We start from the raw sequence: 7,714 nt of genomic DNA, 5'->3' as shown, positions 1-7,714 counted from the left end.
TTTTATACAGTCAACATAAGTAAACAATTCTCTAGGATTAAAAGGACCAAAACCAAAATCAAAAATGTCCTACAGCATACTCATAGACTTTAAGGTCAGAAGGGACCATCATGATCATCTAGTCTGATCTCCTGCACATTGCAAGCCACAAGAACCTCACCCACCCACTCCAGTAATACTGTGTGAACTACTTGTGAAAAACTTTCTAACCTCAAGTGTGCTTAGAGGCATTTACTGTATATAGAATTATGGAATACAGGAGAGTCACTACTTTATTATTTACTGTATTGCCAACCTCAAAAGTACAAAAATTATGAGAATGGTCCAAAAATAATTTTATATGTGTTATGGTTTTTGTGTCTTTCATTTTTGAACTCCCGTGTCTACTCCCAGTGAATGTGTGTCTATTCGAGTGCTGCCAGCTCCCACAAATGTACAAAGTAAGGTAATTTAAGACTAAAGGTTGATCATGACAGACTAACCTAATTCCCTTCTTTGAGAAATAACTGATATCTTAGATAAGGGATATGCAGTAGAGCTAATATACTTGGACTTCAGTAAAATATTTGACATGGCAGCACATAGAAAAATATTAGTTACATTAGACAAGATGAGGATTAGTACAAGAATGGTAGAATGGATGAGGAACTGGCTAAAGGTGACAAGGCAACGGGTTGTGCTGAAAAGGTGAATTATTGGACTGGAGTGATGTTACTAGTGGAGTTCCTCAAGGATAGGTCTTGGGACCAATCTTATTCAATATTTTATTAATGACCTTGGCACAGAAAGTAGGAGTGTACTATTTGAAATTTTCCAAAGATAAAAAAGTTGGGAGGCATCATCAATGCAGAGGAGGATCAGGATATTATACAGGAAGATCTGGATGAGCTTGAAGACTAGCGTGATGGAAATGTCATGAAATTGAATAGTACAAAGTGTAAAAACAAGAACTTAGGGTCTAATAATAGTAACTTCTGCTACAGGCTGCGGGGGCGGGGGAATCATCAGCTGGAAGCAAGAGAGGAGAAAGACATGGATGTGTGTGTCAAGCACAGGATGACTATGAGACACCAAGGTGATGCAGCTGTTGTTAGGAATTTTCTGCCATTTTGTTTTGTTGTTTGTTATCCTCCATGTTGTTTTGCCTTCTTGTTTCTTGGCTTGACACTCTTTTCTTTGTTGCTTATTTTTGATTGGGTAAGCTTAAGGGACTTCTGCCTAGTAACAGAGGCAGAGGCAGGAAATTTGAAGGAAAAGGCAGGAAAATCTGCCTGGCAACAGGAAAGTATATAAGAGTTCCACACAGTGTGCCGGTTGCTGTCTGTCCTAGAGGTAGCCTGTGCTCGTTTGTGGTAACATTGAAGAAGAATACACCTACCTGTTCCTGCCATTGATCGGTTCCGTATCCAATCCAGTGGTGGCTTGCTCTAGTGGTGGCGTGTTCTCCTGAGGCTCCTAGTCCTGGTTCTCGAGGGGTTCCTGGGTTTGCTGATCCCATCTGGTTTTCTGTTGTCTCCTGCTTCCATCAATACAGTGTAATAGAAATATCTATCTTTATTCCTCTGTTATTCATTAAACCACTGATCTGTTTTGTTAATAAATCCCTTTTGTTTTCTTCCTTAGAGTGAGTAATGTAATTATTGGTATGACCATAGGTGATAGATACTAATTCAGAGTAAACGGGCCTGTCTGGGAGGGGGTCCTTTATAAAGATACCTCCCAAGTTTTCTGGTAACACTGTGAAAAGGTGAATACAATCTTGGGATGTATCAGGCAAGGTTTTTCCAGTAGGGATAGGGAAGTATTCAAGCCATTGTATAGAGCACTGATAAGACGTCATTTGAAATAACATGTACAATTCTGGATACCCATGTTCAAGAAAGATGAATTTGAAGTGAAACGGGTGCAGAGAAGCGCTACTAGGATGACCAAGGGAATGTAGGGCCAGAGGAGACTGGAAGAGCTTGGCTTGTTTAGCCTAGTAAGAAGGCTGAGAATGGACATAATTGCTTATGGGCGGCAGGTATAAGAGGCTTGGGGAGGCTAAGCCACCCCAAACGGGGCAAGAAATGCTGGATGCGGCACACCTCCCTTTGGAGGCATGCTGTCCTGCTGCCTTTACAGCACCACCACCAGAAGCTCCCTAGCAGTGGGGGGCCACCTGCGTTCCACCCAAAGGCCCTGTTCCCGCTCAGCCTCTTATAGAATCAGAATATTAGGGTTGGAAGAGACCTCAGGAGGTCATCTAGTCCGATCCCCTGCTCAAAGCAGGACCAACATCAACTAAATAATCCCAGCCAGGGCTTTGTCAAGCCAGGCCTTAAAAACCTCTAAGGATGGAGATTCCACCACCTATGGTTCCACCTCATATGATTCTATGAAATTCAGTCTACAAATTAGAAGATTTTAACTCTCAGAGGAGTGAGGTTCTAGAACAGCCTCCTAATAGTTGTGGGCGGCAAACAACTTAGTTTTAAGAGTGAGCTAGCCAAATTTATGAGCGCAGATGAATGAGGGGCTGGCTTGTGCTGGTAGGGGGCAGGACTCAGCAGCCTTAAGGGTCATTTCTGATTTATGGTTTATGTGCCTAAAAGCTCATGTGTCCAGGCTTCAGCCGGCCACCCTTAGGCTTCAAGAAGGAATCTCTTGTCACCAAGTCTGTTCAGGTGTTTTTTTATTTCCTTCCTCTGAAGTACCAGCGATGGCCAGGTCAGGAGATGCGACAGTGGGCAGGATGGGTCAGTGCCCTGAGGTGCCACCGCACAGTCTCTTTTTCAAGTGCGTGGCAGGCCGGTTCTTGCCGACACACTCAGGGTCTGATTGCCACAAGAGGGGCCAGGAAGGGCTTTCCCCCCCAGTCAGATTGGCAGTGAGTGTGGGTTTTCTGCAGGGTCACTGGGCAGGATTAGCTGAGTCTACCTCACTTAATCCCTGACCTGCCAGTGCAGGGACTTTGGGCACTGGCGCACCTTGGTGCCTCCCACTGTCTGCCTGGGGCACCTGACGGTGATGGCTGAGGGGGGAAAAGGTCGGAGATGGCCGCATTCAGAGACCATTAGCAACGCCAAGCAGGGGGAGACAGTCCTCAGTGGTAGCAGATGACAGAACGAGGAGTAACGGTCTCAAGTTGCAGTGGGGGAGGTTTAGGTTGGATATTAGGAAAAACTTTTTCACCTGCTTTGAGCAGGGGGTTGGACCAGGTGACCTCCTGAGGTCCCTTCCAACCCTGATAGTTTATGATTCGCACAGCATGCTGGGATTTGTATGCGTGAGCTGCCCCTTCCACCCGGCTTCCCCCAGTGACCCTCAGCTGCGGCAGGGCTGCCTCTGGGGTTAAGCAGCCTCAGTGCCGGGGTCGCGCCTCGGGGGGTAACTAGGAGACTGGGCCGCGACAGTGACCGCGGAAGGCGAGGAGCCCTCCCCCGAAAGAACTACAACTCCCACAGTGCTCCGCGCGCCAGCAGCCTCAGTAGCCGGGAGGAGCAAAATGGCTGCGGCTAAGCCGAGGAAGAGGAGTCGTGGCTGAGGTGAGTCTGCGACGGCAAGTGAGCGGCTCCGGGGGAGGGAGAGGAAGCGCGGGAAGGAGGGTGCCCGAGGCGAGAGGCGGCAGCAGGGAAGCGAGGCGAAGGCGGTCGGGCTTGTGGCGCCGCACGGAGGCTGGGGCACTTCGCCAACGGTGCCGGCCGGCGCGAGGCGGGGGACTGGCGTCCGAGGCGCCCCCGCGCGCCTGTATCCTGGTGCCTGGGCCCCCGGGCCCGCAGTTCCCGCGCTCCTGGTGCTGCGCAGCCAGCTAACCTTCGCGTGGTGTCCGCGCGCCCTGCGCGTCGCTCCGCCGGGCTGGGAAGTCACCTGGCCCGGAATCACATCGCAGAGCGCTCCAGGTGTCACCGAGTGCCCGCGTGGGGCTGTGCTGCAAAGTTTGCCCCGGCCGCCAGCCAGCCTCCCGAGCCCTGCTGTGGCTTCACCACGTCAGTGTCCACTGCAGCGCCTGGGGCCGGCGGGGGGGTGGGTCACTCGCTGTGGGAAGGGGCCGCGAACTCATCACGGAACAGCCCCCTGATACTATGTTGTGATGTCAAGTATCAGAGGGGGTTAGCCGCGTTAGTCTGGATCTGTAAAAGCGGCACAGAGTCCTGTGGCAGGATGAGATAGTGGTGTTAACACCACTATGTCCCTTGGTATTGTAGTGTCTGGAGGCAGGTGTTTCTGTTTTTCGTTGAGTGATATCCTGATATGGTATACATACAGGTCTGTCTTGCATAGTATTGACCAAACACCATGATACAAATATTGTAGCGTGCTGTCAAGCTGTTCAGGGAATCCATTTAGCACTAACAAATGTCATTTGCTTGTCTGACACTCTTAGGATGATTGTGTCCTGGCAACACATGACAGTGATGTGTGACAATGCAGATCTGACCTTTGTAGTGTTAGATGAAAGTTACACGGTTTTGTGACTATCCATGATGATAGCTTTCCATCTCTCTGAGGGGCTGGTGTATTATAGAGACTAAACTTGACCTTTGGGGGGAAATTTGTTTATGGTATGATGGACTGCAGTACAGAGCTTGTCTGTTGAAAGACTCTGTAAATAGGCTCTAAAATGTTTACATAAAATTTCACTGAGAAATTACAAATTTGGGGGATTAAAATACTGATTGTAGGGCCATTACACTGGGAGAACTTCACTAAGTGAGACTTTACATTGCTTTTGAAACACGCTGTTAAATCCTTCATAGGAGGAAAAGACACTCTAAAATGTGCCAAAATGAGTGAGTTGGCAGGTCTATGATTGTTCATTCAGAAAAAACAGTGTTAAAAGTGGGAACTGAAGGTAATTATTTTACAAATAAGATAGCAGTGATTGATTTCTGGTTTCAAATACTGTAATGTTGGAAAATGTTAAACTTCCTTCCCCATTTTCTCCTCTACTCTCTTACCCCATCCTAGTGTACATATGTCTGTGTGAGTGTAAATATGTATACCTGTATCAAAATTTGGAATTCCATTAGACTGCAATACTAAAACTGCAAAGAGTATGATTGATCTTCTACTTCAGGTCTAATAAAATGGAATCATTAAGAACATAAGAATAGCCATGCTGGGTCAGACCAATGGTCTGTTTAGCAGAGTATCCTGTCTTCTGACAGTGGTCTGTGCCAGGTTCATTCAATGGAATGAATGAACAGGGAGTGGACAAAACAGGGTAATTATTGAGTGATCACTTGTGGTCCAGTCCCAGCTTCTGGCAGTTAGAGGTTTAGGGACACCCAGTGTATCGCGTTGGGTCCCTGACCATCTTGGCTAATAGCCATTGATGGGCCTATCCCCCATGAACTCATCTAAATTTTGTTTTTAACTCAGTTATAGATTTGGCCTTCACAACATCTCCTGGCAATGAGTTCCACAGATGATCTCTATGTTGTGTGAAGAAGTTCTTCCTTATGTTTGTTTTGGACCAGGAATCACACATTGAAATGAATAGGCAGTAGGTTTTTGTGTTACATGAAGGGGTAAATAGCGCTTCCCTATTCACTTTCTCCACACCATTTTTCCCACTAAAATATAGATTTCACTCCAAGCTTGGGGGAGTGGATAAAATGCCGAAGAATCTCTCAACAGGTTACTTGTATGTAGTGGGCTAACTATGAAGAAAACTTTCTAACTATAGGACTAGATTACCAAGGTAGATTGTATAATCCCTGTCATTGGAGGTTTTTAAGAACAGGTTAGATAAAGACCTTTCAGAGATGGTATAGATGACCTCTTGAGGTTCCTCACAGCCCTGCATTTCTGTGATTCTATGCAGGAAATTGTTTACGTTCCTAACTACAGTGGGTGCTAGTAGGTGTCCACATTAGTAACACTGATGACTTTCAGATTCCCAGATGATTGGTTGGCTGTTGGATCAGAGACCTGTTGTGGAAATAGACTGCCATTGTTCTGGCTCCATAAGCTTTAAAGGAAATGAAAATAAACTGTTTCATGAATTTTGTGCCATGTAACATCTGTATTTTGACATCACTAAAATGGCTAATGTTAGGGGGTTTTCAATAAAAATGTCTATGAATGGGATTATCATAGTTTAGCATAGAAAGCAAAAGTTATGACAGCTGTTCAAAGAATCCTAAGCAATTCCAGTAGCACATTTTGTTCCAAAATGTGTGGTTCCCTCTAATCAACTTATATCATTTTTATGTGATAAAAATACCATTTATGTACTTTAATCAGTGCTTTCAGTTGATTTTATTTTAATATGGTGCTTCTCTACTATTTTATGTTAATAGCTAGATTCTGAGATGGCACTTTCAGAGATGGACTTTACTGAGAGAAATGGAAACTGATGGCTGGCAGATTGAGTATCTTAGAAAGAAAAGGAGTACTTGTGGCACCTTAGAGACTAACCAATTTATTTGAGCATAAGCTTTCGTGAGCTACAGCTCACTTCATCGGATGCATACTGTGGAAACTGCAGAAGACATTTTGTTTCATGGTCTCTGTGTATATAATGTCTTCTGCAGTTTCCACAGTATGCATCCGATGAAGTGAGCTGTAGCTCACGAAAGCATATGCTCAAATAAATTGGTTAGTCTCTAAGGTGCCACAAGTACTCCTTTTCTTTTTGCGAATACAGACTAACATGGCTGTTACTCTGAAACCTGAGTATCTTAGGAGCATCATATCAGGGTGAAATAAGATGGTTACCAGTACTATGGCACTTTTAGGCTTTTTTTTTCTTTTTTTTTTTCTTTGTGGATGAGCATGTTAGATTTGTGGCTGTCAGTTACATGGGGAAAACTTTCCTTTTTACTCACTTGTTTCATACATTTTATTGCCAGGTTTTGTAATGATTGAAGATTTGTTTAAAAACGGGCTTGATCCTTTTCAGTCAGCTTTCTTTTGAATTGATTCTGCAGCATATAAAAGCTGAATTTGTGGTAGTTTCCATGGCAACAGTCATAATATTTGTACATATACATCAGTAGTACCTATTGAGGATCTCTGTCTGCTTTACAAAAAAATACATTTAGCCTCACCGATACCCCTGTGTGACACATTATTTCAATATTGCAGATGGGGAACTTGAACAGAGGTGAAAGGCAAAAGGTACAAGTGAACAATAATTCTGAATGCTTCAGTTCTTGGGTGCCCAACCTGAGATGCCTCGTGCCTGATTTTTCAGAGGCACTGAGCATCTATATCATGATCTTTATTTGGGCTTGGGGGCTGTTCATCTCTTCCAAAAAAGAACCCTAGAAATCTCCAGTTGGGAAATCCAAAATTAGTGTCTCCCAAGGCTTGTGAAAGAGCTGTTAATAAAAATACAGATCTCCTGACTCCCATTACTGTACCCTAATCACAATACTGTATTTCCTCCCAGACTCAGGATTGCGACTTTGTTGTGGGCTCAAATAGACTAGTTGGTTAAGGACAGGATAAGAAGTAAGGAAGTATTACTATTCCTCCCCACCGCCAGCACACACATTTTAAATTGACATAGCAATTTCTAGTTGGCTGATTGGAGGCTGAGCCTAGAGCTATAATTACCGGGCGTTGCACTGATTGCTTTACTTCAGCCCAAAGGCTGTATTAATTCTCTTGGAATTTATGGCAACAGGAGGGGAGATTGACTATTGTGAGAATCTGGAATTGTGGAATATGCTATGTGACATTTTTAGCTTGTAAGAGCCCACCTCGCACTAACCTTCTGCTG

The 7,714-nt window shown here is 44.8% G+C and overlaps 1 protein-coding gene across 5 annotated transcripts in view; it reads left to right on the top strand.

Moving 5' to 3' along the window:
* The first annotated feature begins 3,425 nt into the window (after nt 1–3,425).
* The window catches only part of EFR3A (EFR3 homolog A), a 191,612-nt gene continuing 187,323 nt past the window's right edge, over nt 3,426–7,714 (top strand). For 4 of the 5 annotated variants that reach the window (XM_048841671.2, XM_048841670.2, XM_048841669.2 and 1 more), the window contains exon 1: nt 3,427–3,527. The gene's annotated coding sequence lies outside the window, so the exon portion shown is untranslated. Of the gene's footprint in view, nt 3,528–7,714 lie in introns of all 5 variants that reach the window. The other variant, XM_048841673.2, reaches the window with a different exon arrangement.

This window comes from Caretta caretta, chromosome 2 (genome assembly GCF_965140235.1).
Source record: "Caretta caretta isolate rCarCar2 chromosome 2, rCarCar1.hap1, whole genome shotgun sequence".
NCBI classification, from domain to species: domain Eukaryota; kingdom Metazoa; phylum Chordata; order Testudines; family Cheloniidae; genus Caretta; species Caretta caretta.
The sequence above is the reverse complement of the archived record's forward strand: the minus strand, read 5'-3'. Positions and strand labels throughout refer to the sequence as shown.